Source organism: Salmo trutta, chromosome 6, assembly GCF_901001165.1.
Source record: "Salmo trutta chromosome 6, fSalTru1.1, whole genome shotgun sequence".
Taxonomy (NCBI): domain Eukaryota; kingdom Metazoa; phylum Chordata; class Actinopteri; order Salmoniformes; family Salmonidae; genus Salmo; species Salmo trutta.
This window is the reverse complement of record NC_042962.1, coordinates 43482719-43501118: the sequence shown is the minus strand read 5'-3', so window position 1 is coordinate 43501118 and position 18400 is coordinate 43482719. Positions and strand designations below refer to the sequence as shown.

The 18400-nt window shown below is 42.6% G+C and overlaps 1 pseudogene; it reads left to right on the top strand.

Moving 5' to 3' along the window:
- Positions 1-2150: 2150 nt before the first annotated feature.
- On the top strand, positions 2151-15209 carry LOC115195126 (kynureninase-like; annotated as a pseudogene).
- The last annotated feature ends 3191 nt before the right edge of the window (positions 15210-18400 follow it).

Sequence of the window (18400 nt, the reverse complement as noted above, 5' to 3'; positions counted from 1 at the left end):
CTTTATCACAGCAGTATGTGTAGATAGTACATTATATGCTTAGGTTTTCAATATATCACACTGTTTCTGCATATTGGTTATTTATTTGTACACTTTAAAACTGTCTTGACATTGGGCTATTTATTAATGACTTGTCATCAAGAAGCAGCGACAGCATCATTTAGGAATGTAAATGGAACTTTCAACATGAATTTCCAATACTATTGTACTTCATCAGGTAAAAACTGCTGAATGAGTCCGAAAATGTGCTGGGATTGATTTATATTGTTGATACTGTATACCAGAAATCATCAAAATGGTTTTGCCCTTCCTACTGTATACAGTTGAAGTCGGAAGTTTACATACAATACATTTAAACTCAGTTTTTCACAATTCCTGACATTTAATCCTAGTAAAAATTCCCTGTTTTAGGTTATTTAGGATCACTTCTTTATTTGAAGAATGTGAAATGTCAGAATAATAGTAGAGAGAATGATTTATTTCAGCTTTTATTTCTTTCATCACATTCCCAGTCTGTCAGAAGTTTACATACACTCAATTAGTATTTGGTAGCATTGCCTTTAAATTGTTTAACTTGGGTCAAATGTTTCGGGTAGCCTTCCACAAGCTTCCCAAAATAAGTTGGCTGAATTTTGGCCCATTCCTCCTGACAGAGCTGGTGTAACTGAGTCAGGTTCATAGGCCTCCTTGCTCGCACACGCTCGCACACGCTCAGTTCTGCCCACACATTTTCTATAGGATTGAGGTCAGGGCTTTGTGATGGCCACTCCAATACCCTGACTTTGTTGTCCTTAAGCCATTTTGCCACAACTTTGGAGGTATGCTTGGAGTCATTGTCCATTTGGAACACCCATTTGCGACCAAGCTTTAACTTCCTGACTGATGTCTTGTGATGTTGCTTCAATATATCCGCATAATTCTTCTTCCTCATGATGCCATCTATTTTGTGAAGTGCACCAGACCCTCCTGCAGCAAAGCACCCCCACAACATGATGCTGCCACCCCTGTGCTTCACGGTTGGGATGGTGTTCTTCGCCTTGCAAGCGTCCCCCTTTTTCCTCCAAACATAACGATGGTCATTATGGCCAAACAGTTCTATTTTTGTTTCATCAGACCAGAGGACATTTCTCCAAAAAGTATGATATTTTTCCCCATGTGCAGTTGCAAACCATAGTCTGGCTTTTTTATGGGGGTTTTGGAGCAGTGGCTTCTTCCTTGCTGAGCGGTCTTTCAGGTTATGTCGATATAGTACTCGTTCTACTGTGGATATAGATACTTTTATACCTGTTTCCTCCAGCATCTTTACAAGGTCCTTTGCTGTTGTTCTGTGATTGATTCACACTTTTCGCACCAAAGTACGTTCATCTCTAGGAGACAGAACGCGTCTCCTTCCTAAGCGGTATGACGGCTGCGTGGTCCCATGGTGTTTATACTTGCGTACTATTGTTTGTACAGATGAACGTGGTACCTTCATGCGTTTGGAAATTGCTCCCAAGGATGAACAGCCAACTTAGTGTATTTGAACTTCTGACCCACTGGAATTGTGATACATTGAATTATAAGTGAAAGAATGTGTCTGTAAACAATTGTTGTAAAAATTACTTGTGTCATGCACAAAGTAGATGTCCTAACCAACTTGCCAAAATTATAGTTTGTTAACAAGAAATTTGTGGAGTGGTTGAAAAACGAGTTTTAATGAATCCAACCTAAGTGTATGTAAACTTCCGACTTCAACTGTACATGTAGGTCTACAAGATCCTACATACAGTGAGGAAACGGCCTCCCTGGTCGGGTATAATGTGGTCAGAAAATATTTGCTGCTGGGATATGTATTATAGCTGGAAGCGAGATGCTCATAACATATGGGTTGAGCTGAAAAGAGGAGATGACTAAGCACTTTCATTTAGCTAACTAAGTGTTTTAAAGTTGAATCATTTTAATGACATATTCTTCAACTGTGAAACAAAAGCATCTTTTTGGGGTCAAGAAGTATGCCGGGATTTGAACAATGCAGGGAAACTTCTTAGTAAAAATGTGTGGATCGATTGTGCTAATGCACTGTTAATGTTACCTTAGCTGACCTTACGCTTGTGGATGGCACAAAGGAATGCATTTACTTTGTGGGGAACTCACTTGGCCTCCAGCCCAAAATGGCCAAGAAGTACATTGACGAGGAGTTGGATAAATGGGCTAAAACATAAGTTGTTCCCTCAACGTTTCCCCCATTGTCCGCTTTATGACACTGAATCAGCTAAAGTTTTAGTCGACTATTTCAAGTACAGTGATGGTCATTTGAGGATGACATGTCCCCCCTGAACCTTTCTCTTTTAAAGCTATTGTCCTATCTGTGAAATGTGTATCCTATCCTTGTAGCTGTGAGCATTGTTTAATGTGTTCTGTTTTACAGGGGGGTTCATGGCCATGTACAAGGCTCTCGACCTTGGGCCTGGGCGGAGAACAATATAGAGGAACTCATGGCTAATGTGGTTGGTAAGTTCATACAATAACACATGTTCAATGCATTATCAAATACAATGCATTACCATTTAACGTTCTATGTTAGTTGAATGATCATAATAGTTAACATGAGCTAGGGCTGAGATGGGGCTATTTAACGATGCATGTTGGCACCTTTACAGGCATTTTGCACTGATATGCGAACAAATGGTTTCAATACACAGTCATCACGGTTCCCTATATGGTGATTGTTCCCTTTTTCATACAGCACTGTTAAAAGCCTGTAATTTCCAGCTCTCATAACATTCATGGTTAAATTGTCAAGTAATTCTGATAGGTTATTATCGTTCTGTCCGGCTGTTGAAAATGTTTGACAGGGAGACCTCCTATCTGTGACTGGTTTTAAAAGGTAATTGCACCCTGGCATTGTGCCATCTTTTGCAGAGTGCAAAGTACAACCAAACCAAACAACTGAAGGCCATTATGCATGCACCTCAGATGCCTTTTTTTGTGTGGAAAATGTACTTTGGAAAATGTAGGTTGTGATAGCTTAAATGCTATTAGGTAAAAATGTGTTCTAAAGTTATATCAGAGCAATTGGAATTAAAACGCCTGTGTGTTTGCGTACGTACGTGCGAACAGGGGCTAAAGCTGAGGAGGTTGCCTCGATGAACGGGTTAACAGTTCATCTGCATATTCTGCTGGTAAGATAACGTCAAACCTTGATACAAATCGCCAAACGTAAACATACACTATACATTATATACCGAGACTTTACATTAACAACATGTTATATATTTGCTTTACAGCTGTCTTTTTACAAACCTACAGCAAAATGTCCCAAAATCCTTCTTGAGGACAAGGCTTTCCCCTCAGACCATGTGAGTAATTCCAACGACACAGAACTTGTTTTAAATTCTACAGGATGTTGGTGTAATGACTGCAGGTCATTTTGTGTTCAAAGTCATTTGCATTCTTCAACTGCGTTTCAACCATAATTCATGTTTTTTGCCCTAAAAAGACACCTTTTGACAGTTGTATAATACTTGAAAGTGTGCAGGGCCTACTCTTCATCATTTACCCTGTCGTAATAGAATAGTCCACTGTTGTTATTTCCACTAGATGTTATCTGTTGTCTCTGTGTTGGTGGAGGAGAGTGGGGTAAATTGACCCACTTTTTTTTTACCACGTTCATCATGTGTAATTTCTTCAGTTATGCTGTGGAATCTCAGATCCAGTTGAAAGGATATGACCCATTTACATTTTACATTTACGTCATTTAGCAGACGCTCTTATCCAGAGCGACTTACAAATTGACCCTAAGCAAAGCATGCTGCTCATGAAGCCCAGACCGGTAAACTAGTCTTCATTTTTTTCTATAATCACCTTTGGGGAATAGGACTTGAATAATAACTTTTATTTGCACCTTTCAAGGTACCCAATGACATTGAGTATAAAGACTACAATTGAGTGTTGAGAAATAGTTTATTAACAGTTATTAAAAGTGACATTTTATATACCCTGATCAACTGCTGTGTTTTTTTTTTTACCTGTCAGGGCGAGGAGGTGCTGAGGACATTCTGGACACGATAGAAAAGGAGGGAGATTCCATTGCAGTGGTCCTGTTCAGTGGAGTGCAGTGTTACACCGAACAGCTCTTTGATATGGCCGCCATCACTAAAGCAGGGCAGAAGAAGGTAAAATGACACCTTTAGAACCACTCCTCACTCTTTTTCTCGCCTGCAGTGAGACCCTAACATTTTGTGTCTTTAAAGGGGTGAGTCTTTTTGGGGAAATGTTATTTCAACTTTTGAATTAATTCTTAATTGTCTATATACTACTTCTAAACCCTTTACAAATCCCCTTGGAGCAGGGTTCCACAACGCCCACCAACCACTATATATACAAACGTATGTGGACAGTACACCCTTTCACATTAGTGGATTTTGCTATTTCAGCCACACCTGTTGCTGATGTGTATAAAATTGAGCAGAGAGCCATGCAATCTCCGTAGACACAAATTGGCAGTAGAATGGCCTTACTGAAGTGCTCAGTGACTATCATCGTGGCACCGTCATATTTTTTTAACCTCTTTTTCTCCCCAATTTTGTGAGATCCAATTGGTAGTTAGTCTTGTCCTATTGCTGCAACTCCCGTATGGACTCAGGAGAGGCGAAGGTCGAGAGCCGTGCGTCCTCCGAAACACAACCCCGCCAAGCCGCACTGCTTCTGGACACACTGCTCGCTTAACCCGGAAGCCAGCCACACCAATGTGTTGGAGGAAATGGGTCTCATGGGTCTCACGGTCGTGCCCATTATCAAACCCGGATCTGTTGTGATGCAGTGCCTTAACCTGCTGCGCCACTCGGGAGGCCTAGTTCGTCAAATTTCTCCCCTGCTAGAGCTGCCCTGTTCAACTGTAAGTGCTTTTTTTTGTGAAGGGGAAACAACTAGGAGCAACAACGGCTCTGCCGCGAAGTGGTAGGCCACACAAGCTCACAGGACGGGACCACCAAGTGCTGAAGCACGTAATAATCGCCTGTCCTTAGTTGTAACACTCACTACCGAGTTCCAAACTGCCTCTGGAAGCAACGTCAGCACGAGAACTGTTTGTCGGGAGCTTCATGAAATGGGTTTCCACAGCCGAGCAGCCGCACCCATGCCTAAGATCACCATGAGCAATGCCAAGCATCGGCTGGAGTGGTATAAAGCTCGCCGCCATTGGACTCTGTAGCAGTGAAAACGTGTTCTCTGGAGTGATGAATCACGCTTGACTATCTGGCAGTCCGACGGATGAATCTGGGTTTGGTGGATGCCAGGAGAACACTACCTGCCCATCTGCTTTAATGTTTTAATCAAATGTTATCTCTATTTGGGCTTCTTGTGGTCAATTTGTAGTCTACAAATTATTTGTAATTATGTTCTGGCCTCTGACCCGCCGCTCAAGAAAAAATCAGCCTGCGGCTGAATCTATTTCATGATCCCACTCCTTGGAGGGTACTCCAACATTATCTTGATGGAGTTTAAAGAAGGTTCAATTTAGACGGTCAAGGGAGTAACACTGCCCTCTGGTGTCTAAACTGTGATACTGTCACTACATTGCGACAAAGAAGTGAAATGGATGAGTCTGTTTATAGTCAGTGGTTAAATTGGGCTGGAGTCACACCCACCTACTTTCCTTCTAGATTCTATTTTTATAGTGAACCCTTATATCAAAGGGGGCATAAGCTTGATCTATGTGTTATTATACTCACACAATCTGGATTCCCTGAACTCTCTTAAGAACCAATGGGAAGAGGATTTAGGTGAACAACTTTCAGACGAAACTTGACAGAGTATGCTTCAGAGAATACATTTTTAATCTATATGTCGAATACATGCTGTAATTCAATTTAAAATATTTAATAGGCTGCATTGGTCAAAGGCAAAATGATCCAAGATTAGACCAGAAATAGATCCCACTTGTGACCAATGTAAGCAGGCTCCTGCTACTATATTACACGTTTTGGACATGCCCGAAATTGACAGATTTTTGGATATCAATTTTTTAGACGTTTTCTAGACTTATAGAACCTTCTGCCTTTTTTGCATTATTCGGAGTGGCACCACAGGAGGCCCCTCTAAACAGTCTGTGGGCAACATGCTGGCATGTACTTCTCTTCTAGCTAGACGTCTTATACTATTTAAGTGGAAGGATCGGTTTCCTCCTGCTTTTAACCATTGGATAAAGGAAGTTGTGCAACATCTCAAGCTCGAGAAAATACTCTACTCCGTTAGGGGATCTGCAATTACATTTTATAATATCTGGCAACCTTTCCTATCCTTTGTAGAAGACCCAGCTAACTGCATAAACCAACCCAAATTAGAATTTGTATAATTATTTGTACTCTTATTTTTTAATTTTTTAAAAACTTTTTGTCTTATCTTTGTATTTTTTTAACAATTTGATTATATTACTCATTCTATATTACGTGTGCTTTAAGTCTGGTTTTAGGGTGGGGCTCTGTTAGAGCATGGGTGGGTGGGTTTGATTTGGTGGGGGATCCGTGTGTGTTCTGCCCTCTACCTGTTATCTATATAATCATAAATGCCAAATAAAAAAAACTTGGGGTCCTGCACCTTGGGTCAAAAGGAGAAACAGACGGAGCCAAGCTCCAGCAATTTTAAGGTTTTGAAGAGAAAAATAGGATAAACCACGGTTAGGGTTAGGTTTGAACATATGGCTATAGTTGAGGTTAGGGTTATGCAAAGTTGGGGTTAGGGTTGTGGTTGACCTGGGATGTGGACATGAAGCTAGGGTAGTGTTAGGGTTGAACCGGGATGTGGAGATGAAGCTAGGGTTAGGGTGGAACTGGGATGTGGACATGAAGCTAGGGTTAGTGTTATGGATAGGGGTTGAACCGTGATGTGAACATGAACCTAGGGTTAGGGTTGAACCAGGATGTGGAGAAAAGCTAGGGTTAGGGTTGAACCAGGATGTGGACATGAAGCTAGGGTTAGGGATAGGGGTTGAACCGTGATGTGAACATGAACCTAGGGTTAGGGTTGAACCAGGATGTGGACATGAAGCTAGGGTTAGGGATAGGGGTTGAACCGTGATGTGAACATGAACCTAGGGTTAGGGTTGAACCAGGATGTGGAGATGAACCTAGGGTTAGGGTTGTGGTTGAGGTTAGGGTTGAACAGGGATGTGAACATGATCCTAGGGTTAGTGTTAGGGTTGAACCGGGATGTGGACATGAAGCTAGGGTTAGGCTTGTGGTTGAGGTTAGGGTTGAACAGGGATGTGGATATGAAGCTAGGGTTAGGGTTGTGGATAAGGCTATGGTTAGGGTTGAACAGGGATGTGGATATGAAGCTTCGAATTGTGGTTGAGGGTTAGAGTTGAACCAGGATGTGAACATGAACCTAGGATTAGTGTTAGAGGGGTTCCACTGTATTCCTAATTCAACCCCTGTTTATAATGGATAATGGCCATTGTGTATAGTCAACTTATTTGATCATGGTTCTATCTATTGTATAATGTTACTATTAACATTGGCTTTTGAGTTAATGAAGCATGTTATTTAAAACAAAAAAAAGCATTTTGTCAGACACAACAGCTGCTCCAACAGCGTCCTCTGTTGTCAGGGATGTGTAACAATTTGACATGATTGGTTCGCCGGATTTGTCTGCGTTCACCTCATGCAAGTGTATGATGCCCATTCCAATTCACTACATGCGGAGAATGACATTTGTCAAATAAATAGCAGTGTGTTGACAAGGAACTAAATGTTGACACTCAGGAGATGTCAAACCACACACACACACACACACACACACACACACACACACACACACACACACACACACACACACACACACACACACACACACACACACACACACACACACACACACACACACACACACACACACACGCACACAAGCCTTCCCTCTCTGTCACATTTAGCAGGGCAATCAAAACAACCAGACTTAGTCAGAGTCCTAATGATCCTCAGAATAATACCCCCACTAGGAATGCATGAATAATTTATTAAGCTTGTCTTAAAAAGACATGCATGCACGCAAACGAACACACACACACACACACACACACACACACACAGGCAAACAAACACACACAGACACACACACGCTGATGAACTGCCTCTGATGCATCCTGACTGCACAGCTCCGGCCTGCTGCCCCTTAGCATCTGGCATGACGGTGCGTTTTTGTTCTTCCCACAGGGCTGCTACGTTGGATTCGACTGTGCACACGCAGTGGGCAATGCAGAGCTGAAACTGCATGACTGGGGGAGTGGACTTTGCCTGCTTGTGCTCCTACAAGGTCAGCATTGGGGTTTGTGTGGCGAAATCAAGGCAAATGAACTGCTGGCAGTGGCTTCACTCTGTTTCCTGTCCAACACCTGCTGACACAGGAAGACAACAATATGTAGGGTAGAAATGTACTTGTTCTAGCTTAATATTGCCAACAATTATTTTCTTGCAGTTGTTATCGATGCTCATTTCAAATATTGTAGATTATCATTGGTCTTCAATATTGTAAAAAATAGGCAGACAAACTATGCAATGTGTTGGTAAGAGTTATTTGTATTCATGTGTAGTATGTGAATTCTGGAGCTGGTGGACTGGCTGGAGCTTTTATCCATGAGAAGAATACACATACAGTCAAGCCTTTGTGAGAATGACAGTGCAGTGCAGCTCAGATTTGTGTTCATATTGCGTGTTGACTACGTTATGTTTTAACTACTTGTTACTTTCTCTCTCAGGCTCACAGGATGGTGGGGACATAACTTGAAAACAAGGTTCCGCATGGATAATGGTATCAACATATTTGTGATCATGTTCTCATTTTATTCCCTATACTGGGACACATTACAGAATGTTGCTTCAAGTTGGCGCTGTCGGTCTCTAAGCAGAGATATCCATGAAGCTTGATTTACACTTACATCTTGTGGTTATATTAGGGTATTACAGAAAATAGGTTATACTGTGTTCATTTCACCCTTTCAGTCAAGCCAGAACCCAAATGAATTCATCACGAACATCCTACATTTTGTCTTACCATAGAAATTGATCTACTACCTGGTGTAAGTGGCTTTCGGCTATCAAACCAACCCATCCTGCTGGTGTGTCCACGGCAAGCTAGTTTAGAGGTGACTGGAACCATTTTGGTTTTTCATATCTATTTCATATAGCAGATATTAGAACATGTTCGTACTCTTCTCTCTAATCATGGAGTTTAAAAGTGACCTGTAAAAGGTTGTAACTGTTATAATAAGCAGGGTTGGGGTCAATTCCAGTCAATCCAGGAAGTACAGTGAAATTCAAATTCTCTTCAGTGTTTTTCAATTAGGAGAATTTGGAATTGGAATTTGGTTTACTTTCTGAATTGAAATGGAATTGAGCCCAGCCCTGGCAATAACTGATTGACAACTAATCATTATGACCAGTATGGCAGCTCTGAGGAAGAAGTCCAGACTTCTGATGGGTTACTTGGAGTGTCTGATCCAGCACTACTACAACAAGGACGAGTCCCAGCCTTACAAGCCCTACGTCCATATCATCACTCCCTCCCACCCTGAGGAACGAGGCTGCCAACTCTCCCTCTCTTTCTCTGTCCCCATCGCAGCCGTATTCCAGGAGCTGGAGAAGAGGGGCGTCGCTGTGAGTGGCTTCATATATACTAAACTCAGCAAAAAAAGTCCTCTCACTGTCAACTGCGTTTATTTTCAGCAAACTTAACATGTGTAAATATTTGTATGAACATAACAAGATTCAACAACTGAGACATAAACTGAACAAGTTCTACAGAGATGTGACTAACAGAAATTGAATAATGTGTCCCTGAACAAAGGGGGGGGGGTCCAAAGTAACAGTCAGTATCTGGTGTGGCCACCAGCTGCATTATGTACTGCAGTGCATCTCCTTCTCATGGACTGCACCAGATTTTCCAGTTCTTGCTGTGAGATGTTACCCCACTCTTCCACCAAGGCACCTGCAAGTTCCCGGACATTTCTGTTGAGAGTAGCCCTAGCCCTCACCCTCCGATCCAACAGGTCCCAGACGTGCTCAATGGGATTGAGATCCGGGCTCTTTGCTGGCCATGGCAGAACCCTGACATTCCTGAATTGCAGGAAATCATGTACAGAACGAGCAGTATGGCTGGTGGCATTGTCATGCTGGAGGGTCATGTCAGGATGAGCCTGCAGCCTACCACATGAGGGAGGAGGATGTCTTCCCTGTAACGCAGCGTTGAGAATGCCTGCAATGACAACAAGCTCATGACAACAAGCTCATCAACAAGCATCCGATGATGCTGTGACACACCGCCCCAGACCGTGACGGACCCTCCACCTCCAAATCAATCATGCTCCAGAGTACAGGCCTCGGTGTAACGCTCATTCCTTCAACGATAAACGTGAATCTGACCATCACCCCTGGTGGGACAAAACCGTGACTCGTCAGTGAAGAGCACTTTTGCCATTCCTGTCTGGTCCAGCGACGGTGGGTTTGTGCCCATAGGCGATGTTGTTGCCGGTGAATGCTGGTGAGGACCTGCCTGTCTGGTGAGGACCTGCCTCAGTCCAGCCTCTCTCAGCCTATTGCGGACAGTCTGAGCACTGATGGAGGGATTGTGTGTTCCTGGTGTAACTTGGGCAGTTGTTGTTGCCATCCTGTACCTGTCCCGCAGGTGTGATGTTCGGATGTACCGATCCTGTGCAGGTGTTACACGTGGGCTTCCACTGCGAGGACTATCGGCTGTCCGTCCTGTCTCCCTGTAGCGCTGTCTTAGGCGTCTCACAGTACGGAAATTGCAATTTATTGCCATGGCCACATCTGCAGTCCTCATGCCTCCTTGCAGCATGCCTAAGGCACGTTCACGCAGATGAGTACGGACCCTTGGCATCTTTCTTTCTTTTAGTGTTTTTCAGAGTCTATAGAAATGCCTCTTTAGTGTCCTAAGTTTTCATAACTGTGACCTTAGTTGCCTACTGTCTGTAAGCTGTTAGTGTATTAACGACCGCTCTACAAGTGCCTGTTCATTCATTGTTTATGGTTCATTGAACAAGCATGGGAAACGGTGTTTAAAACCTGTTGAGGACAGACGTTCCGCTAGTGGAACACCTAGCCAATATCCAATGGAACAGCGTGGCGCGAAATACAAAACCTCAAAAAATCCAATAATTTCAATTTCTCAAACATACGACTATTTTACACCATTTTAAAGATACACTTCTCCTTAACCTGTCTGGGCTAGGGGGCAGTATTGAGAATTTTGGAAAAAATATGTTCCCATTTTTAACTGCCTCCTACACCAACTCAGAAGCTAGAATATGCATATTATTGTTCAGGTTTGGATAGAAAACACTCTGAATTTTCTAAAACTGTTTGAATGGTGTCTGTGAGTATAACAGAACTCCTATGGCAGGCAAAAACCTGACAAGGTTTCAAGCAGGAAGTACCCTGTCTGACAAGGAGTCGTGCGTCTTACATCTTTTTATTGAAAAGTAAGGATCTTAGCTGTAACGTGACAATTCCCAGGGCTCCGATAGGCTCTCAGAGCCCGGGAAATAACTGAAGGTTTACGAGGCAGTCTCAGGCTGAAACACATTATCACCTTTTGTAAGTGGCTGCTCCGAGGACCTTTGAATGAGGCGCGTGCACGAGTCGCTTCTGAGGAGAAATTTTATTCGGCTGTTTAGGCTCAATGCATACTCCCGGTCGGAATATTATCACTTATCTACGAGATAACTGGCATAAAAATTGGTTTTAAACAGCGGTTGACATGCTTCGAAGTACGGTAATGGAATATTTAGACATTTTTGACACGCCAATGCGCCATGCGCGGGACCGTGAAGAAGCATTCTGATAGTGTCTAGAACTCACGAACAAAACGTCGCTGTTTGGATATAACGATGGATTATTTGGGACCAAACCAACATTTGTTATTGAAGTAGAAGTCCTGGCAGTGTATTCTGATGAAGAACAAGCAAGGTAAGAACATTTTTCTTATAGGAAATGTGATTTTGGTGGAGGCTGACCTGGGTGGGTATCTAAATAGCTAGCCCTGTAATGCCGGGCTATGTACTTAGATTATTGCAAAATGTGCTTCATCCGAAAAGCTATTATAAAATCGGACATATCGAGTGCATAGAGGAGTAATGTATCTATAATTCTTAAAATAATTGTTATGCTTTTTGTGAACGTTTATCGTGAGTAATTTAGCAAACTGTTAGTAAATTCCCCGGAAGTTTGCGGGGGTTATGCTTTTTCTGAACGTCACATGCTAATGCAAAAAGCTGTTTTTTGATATAAATATGAACTTGATTGAACAGACATGCATGTATTGTATAACACAATGTCCTAGGTGTGTCATCTGATGAAGATCATCAAAGGTTAGTGCTGCATTTAGCTGTGGTTTGGGTTTATGTGACATGATATGCTAGCTTGAAAAATGGATGTCTGATTTTTTCTGGCTGGGCACTCTGCTGACATAATCTAATGTTTTGCTTTCGTTGTAAAGCCTTTTTGAAATCGGACAGTGGGGTTAGATTAACGACATTCTTGTCTTTAAATAGCTGTAAAATAGTCATATGTTTGAGAAATTGAAGTAATAGTATTTCTAACGATTCAAAAATCGCGCCACTGGAATTTCAGTAGCTGTTACGTAGGTGGGACGAAATCGTCCCACATACCCCAGAGAGGTTAATCCAACCACATTGTCCGATTTCAAAAAGGCTTTACAGCGAAAGCAAAACATTAGATTATGTTAGGAGAGTACATAGACCAAAATAACCACACAGCCATTTTCCAAGAAACGGACATGTGTCAATAAAACCCAAAACACAGCTAAATGAAGCACTAACCTTTGATGATCTTCATCAGATGACACTCCTAGGACATTGTTATACAATACATGTATGTTTTGTTCGATCAAGTTCATATTCATATCCAAAAACAGCATTTTTACATTGGCGTGTGATGTTCAGAAAATGTATTCCCACCAAAAACTTCCGGTGAATTTACAAAAATACTCATCATAAACGTTGACAAAATACATAACAATTATTTTAAGAATTATAGATACAGAACTCCTTTATGCAACCGCTGTGTCAGATTTTAAAATAGCTTTACGGAGAAAGCACATTTTTCAATATTCTGAGTACATAGCTCGCCATCACAGAAAGCTATACAGACACCCGCCAAGTTCAGGGCAACCTAAACTCAGAATTAGTATTAGAAATATGCTCTTACCTTTGCTGATCTTCGTCAGAATGCACTCCCAGGACTGCTATTTCCACAAGAAATGTTGTTTTTGTTCGAAATAATCCATAGTTATGTCCAAATACCTCTGTTTTGTTCGTGCGTTCAGGTCACTATCCAAAGGCTAACGCGCGAACGCAATCCGAGACACAAAAAGTCAAAATGTTCCATTACCGTACTTAAAAGCATGTCAAACGCTATTTAAAATCAATCTTTATGGTATTTTTCTCGTAAAATTGCAATAATATTCCAACCGGACAATAGCGTATTCATTCATGGAGAAAAACAAAAAACATATCCAATCGCTTTGTTGCCAGGCAGACCACTCAGCAACTGAGCTCCTATACTCTGCCCAGTGACAGGAGAAGGCTCAAACCACTTTCTGAAGGCTTTAGACAGCCAATGGAAGCCTTAGAAAGTGCAACGTAACCCCACAGATACTGTAGTTTCGAAAGGGACTAGAAAGAAGAACTACAATTCTCAGATCCTCCACTTCCTGGTTGACTTTCTCAGGTTTTTGCCTGCCATATGAGTTCTGTTATACTCACAGACACCATTCAAACAGTTTTAGAAACTTCAGAGTGTTTTCTATCCAAATCTACTAATACTATGCATATTCTCGTTCTGGGCAAGAGTAGTAACCAGTTTAAATCGGGTACGTTTTTTCATCCGGCCGTGAAAATACTGCCCCCATCCATATCAGGTTAAACCCTTTACAATGAAGATCTGTGAAGTTGTTTGGATTTTTATGAATTATCTTTGAAAGACAGGGTCCTGAAAAAGGAACGTTTCTTTTTTTGCTGAGTTTACAATAGTAGTACAGTATTGACGAGTTTCCCAGACCCATATTAAGCCTAGTCTGGACTGAAAAGTGCTGTCTAAAATAAACTACAAATTCATTTTTTTTTTAAATATCCATTGACCATGCTTTTCAGTCCAGATGTGGGTTTACATGTAATTTGGGTACGGAACACACGTTCTTAATATGTATGCTGAACAAAAATATAAATGCAACATGTAAAGTCTTGGTCCCGTGTTTCACGAGCTCAAATAAAAGATCCCAGAAATGTTCCATACGCACAAATTTTGAGCACTAATTTATTTACATCCTTGTTAGTGAGCATTTATCCTTTGCCAAGATAATCCATCCATCTGACAGGTGTGGCATATCAAGAAGCTGATTAAACAACTGCGGACCACATGTAACCACCCCAGCCCAGGACCTCCATATGCAGCTTCTTTACCTGCAGGATCGTCTGTCTGTAATAAAGCCCATTTGTGGGGAAAAATTCATTCTGATTGGCTGGGCCTGGCTCCCCAGTGGGTGGGCCTGGCTCCCCAGTGGGTGGGCCTATGTCCTCCCAGGCCCACCCATGGCTGGGCCCCTGCCCAGTCATGTGAAATCCATAGATTAGGGTATAATTTAATTTATTTCAATTGACTGATTTCCTTCTATGAACTGTAACTCAGTAAAATCTTTGAAATTGTTGCATGTTTTATTTTTGGTCAGTATAAATGTTTTATGCATGATTATACAGACATAGATTAAAATCTATGTTTTGTAATTGACTATTGCTGTTTTGATCTATTCTCTCCATGCAATCTCAGTGTGACATGAGGGAACCCAACATTCTGCGCATCGCTCCGGTGCCCCTCTACAACTCCTTTAGTGACGTACACCGCTTCATCACTGTTCTAGGATCAGCTCTGGCTGCCAGCAAAGAACTACAACAATGATAGAAACAGTCTTTTATTATTACCCCACCTTTCAGAGTATTTTTGTCAGTGCAGTATAAAAACATCTTGTTTTTATCGACAATGTGCTGGAGTCACTGACAGGTCTTCTGAACTACTGTCCTAAAGAATTGCAATATGCTTTGCCTAGGCTACTCAGTGAAACAAAATTGGTTGGAATAATTTAGTGAGACAAGTTTGTTACTATACAATGTCAAATAAAAGCAAATAGTCAATTACTGTGAATCTCAATTCAAGATGAGCTTCTGCATTTATTATTTTTATTTTATTTAACCTTTATTTTGAAAGGGAATCAATGCTGAGACCAAGGTCTCTTTTCCAGATGAGCTCTGTATAGATCAACAATACACATCAAAATACAATAAACACATGAAACTACAACTCACATGCAAATTAAAATGCCAGGACAGAGAAAAGCTTGGACTGGGCTGAGCCGGAGCTGCCGTTCTGTGGGGGTGGGAGGGCCAATAGACCAGAGGTGGCAGAACAGAATACTCCGGTCGGGGTGAAGGGTATGAGCAGAGCCTGAAGGTAGATAGGGGCAGTTTCTCTTGCTGTGCCGTAGGCAATTACCATGGTCTTGTAGTGGATGCGAGCATTGACTGGAAGCCAGTGGAGTGTGCAGAGCAGTGGGGTGACATTGGAGACCTTGGGGAGGTTGAAAATTAGGCGAGCTGCAGCGTTCTGGGTAAGTTGCAGGGGTTTGATGGCACAAGCGGGAGCCCAGCCAACAGTGAGCCTGGATTCGGACCTGTGTGTAGGGTCGTACACTACGGATGTTGCAGAGCATGAACCTGCAGGAGTGAGCCACTGCTTTGATGTTTGCAGAGAACGACAGGGTGTTGTCTAGGGCCACACCAAAGTTCTTTGCACTCTGGGAGGGGGACATGAGTTGTCAACCATGATGGAGAGGTCTTGGAGCGGGCAGGCCTTCCCCGGGAGGAAAAACAGCTCTTTCTTGTTGAGCTTGGGGTGGTGGGCCGACATCCAAGCTGAGATATCTGCCAGGCATGCAGAGATGCTTGACGTGACCTGGGTGTCAGAAGGGGGGAAGGAGAAACGTAGTTGAGTGTCATCCACATAGCAATGATAGGAGAGACCATGTGAGGATATGACAGAGCCGAGTGACTTGGTGTATAGAGAGAAGAGGAGAGAGCCTATAACCGAGCCCTGGGGGACACCAGTAGTGAGAGTACGTGGTGCAGACACAGATCCTCTCCACGTCACCTGATAGGAGCAGCCTCCAAGAGTGTGCGTAGCCTGAGATGCCCAGCCCTGAGAGGGTGGAAAGGAAGATCTGATGGTTCATGGTGTCAATGGCAGTGGATAGAATTAGGAGAATGAGAACAGAGGAGAGAAAGTCAGCTTTGGCAGTGTGGAGAGCCTCCGTGACACACAGAAGAGCAGTCTTGGTTGAGTGACCCGTCTTAAAGTCTGACTGGATAGGGTCAAGAAGATTGTTCTGAGGGAGATAGCAAGAGAGTTGGTAAGAAACAGCACATTCAAGTGTTTTGGAAAGAAAATAAGTGATACCAGTCAGAGGGGTCAAATCAATGAAATGTTTTTATAAAGCCCTTTTTACATCAGCAAATGTCTCACAGTGCTATACAGAAGCACGGTGGCTAGGAAAAACTCCCTTGAAAGGCAGGAACCTAGGAAGAAAACAAGAGAGGAATCAGGCTCTGAGGGGGGGGGGCAGTCCTCTTCTGGCTGTGCTGGGTGGAGATTATAAGAGTACATGGCCATTTAAGGCCAGATTGTTCTTCAAGTTGTTCAAATGTTCATAGATGACCAGCAGGTCAAATAATAATCAGTGGTTGTAGAGGATGCAACAGGTCAGTATCTCAGGAGTAAATGTCAGTTTTCTTTTCATAGACAAACATTCAGAGGTAGAGACAGCAGGTGCGGTAGAGACAGAATCGAAAACAGCAGGTCCGGGACAAGGTAACGTCCGGTGAACAGGTCAGGGTTCCCTAACCGCAGGCAGAACAGTTGAAACTGGAGCAGCAGCATGACCAGGTGGACTGGGGACAGCCAGGAGTCATCGGGCCAGGTAGTCCTGAGGCATGATACTAGGGCTCAGTTTCTCCGGGAGGGGAGGGAGAGAGGGAATGAGAGATGAGTCCTCAGTAATGACTTGAAGGTCGATACCAAGTCTCTCACATGGATACCAAGTCTCTCACATGGATAGGCAGACCATGCCATAAAAATGGAGCTCTATAGGAGAAAGCCCTGCCTCCAGCTGTTTGCTTAGAGGAGGCCTGCGTCTTGTGACTGTAGTGTAAGTATGTACAGCAGGACCAAAACAGAGAGATAGGTAGGAGCAAGCCCATGTAATGCTTTGTAGGTTAGAAGTAAAACCTTGAAATCAGCACTTTCCTTAACAGGAAGCCAATTTGGAGAGGCTAGCACTGGAGTAATATGATTGGTTCTAGTCAGGATTTTAGCAGCCCTGTTTAGCACGAACTTAAGTTTATTTACTGCTTTATCTGGGTAGCCGGGGAGTACAGCATTGCAGTAGTCTAATCTAGAAGTGACAAATTAGACAGATTAGCCTTTCTGCATAATTTTTGGACAAACAGTTTCAGATTTTTGCAATGTTACGAAGATGGAAAAAAGATGTCCTTGAAATATTCTTGATATGTTCGTCAAATGAGAGATCAGGGTACAAAGTAACGCAGAGGTCCTTCAAAGTTTTATGAGTCTACTGTACAACCATCAAGATTGTCAGATCCAACATCAGGTATCTTTGTTTCTTGGGACCTAGAATTAGCATCTCTGTTTTGTCTGAGTTTAAAAGTAAAACAACTTCCCCCACCCACTTCCTTATGTCTGAAACACATGCTTCCAAGGTAGGCAATTTTGGGCCTTCACCATGTTTCATCGAACTGTACAGCTGTGTTTCATCCGCATAGCAGTGAAAGTTGACATTGTGTTTTCGAATGACATCACCAAGAGGTAGAATATATAGTGAAAACAATAGTGGTCCTAAAATGGAACCTTGAGGAATGCCAAAACTTACAATTGATTTGTCAGAGGACAAACCATCCACAGAGATGAACTGATATATTTCCAACAGATAAGATCTAAACCAGGCAAGAACTTGTCCATGTAGACCAGGGGTGGGCAACTCCAGTCCTCTTGATTGGTGTCACACTTTTTCTCCATGCCTGGCAAACACTGCTGATTAATCAAATTGTATTCTAAACTGAAGATCATGATTAGGTGATTATTGGAGTCAGGTGTGTTAGCTGGGGCTGGGGCAAAACTGTGACACCAATCAGGCCCTCGAGGACTGGAATTGTCCACCCCTGCTGTAGACCAATTAAGGTTTCTTATCTGCCCAAAAGAATGTGGTGATCGATGGTGTCAAAAGCAGCACTAAGGTCTAGCAACACGAGGACAGATGCAGAGCC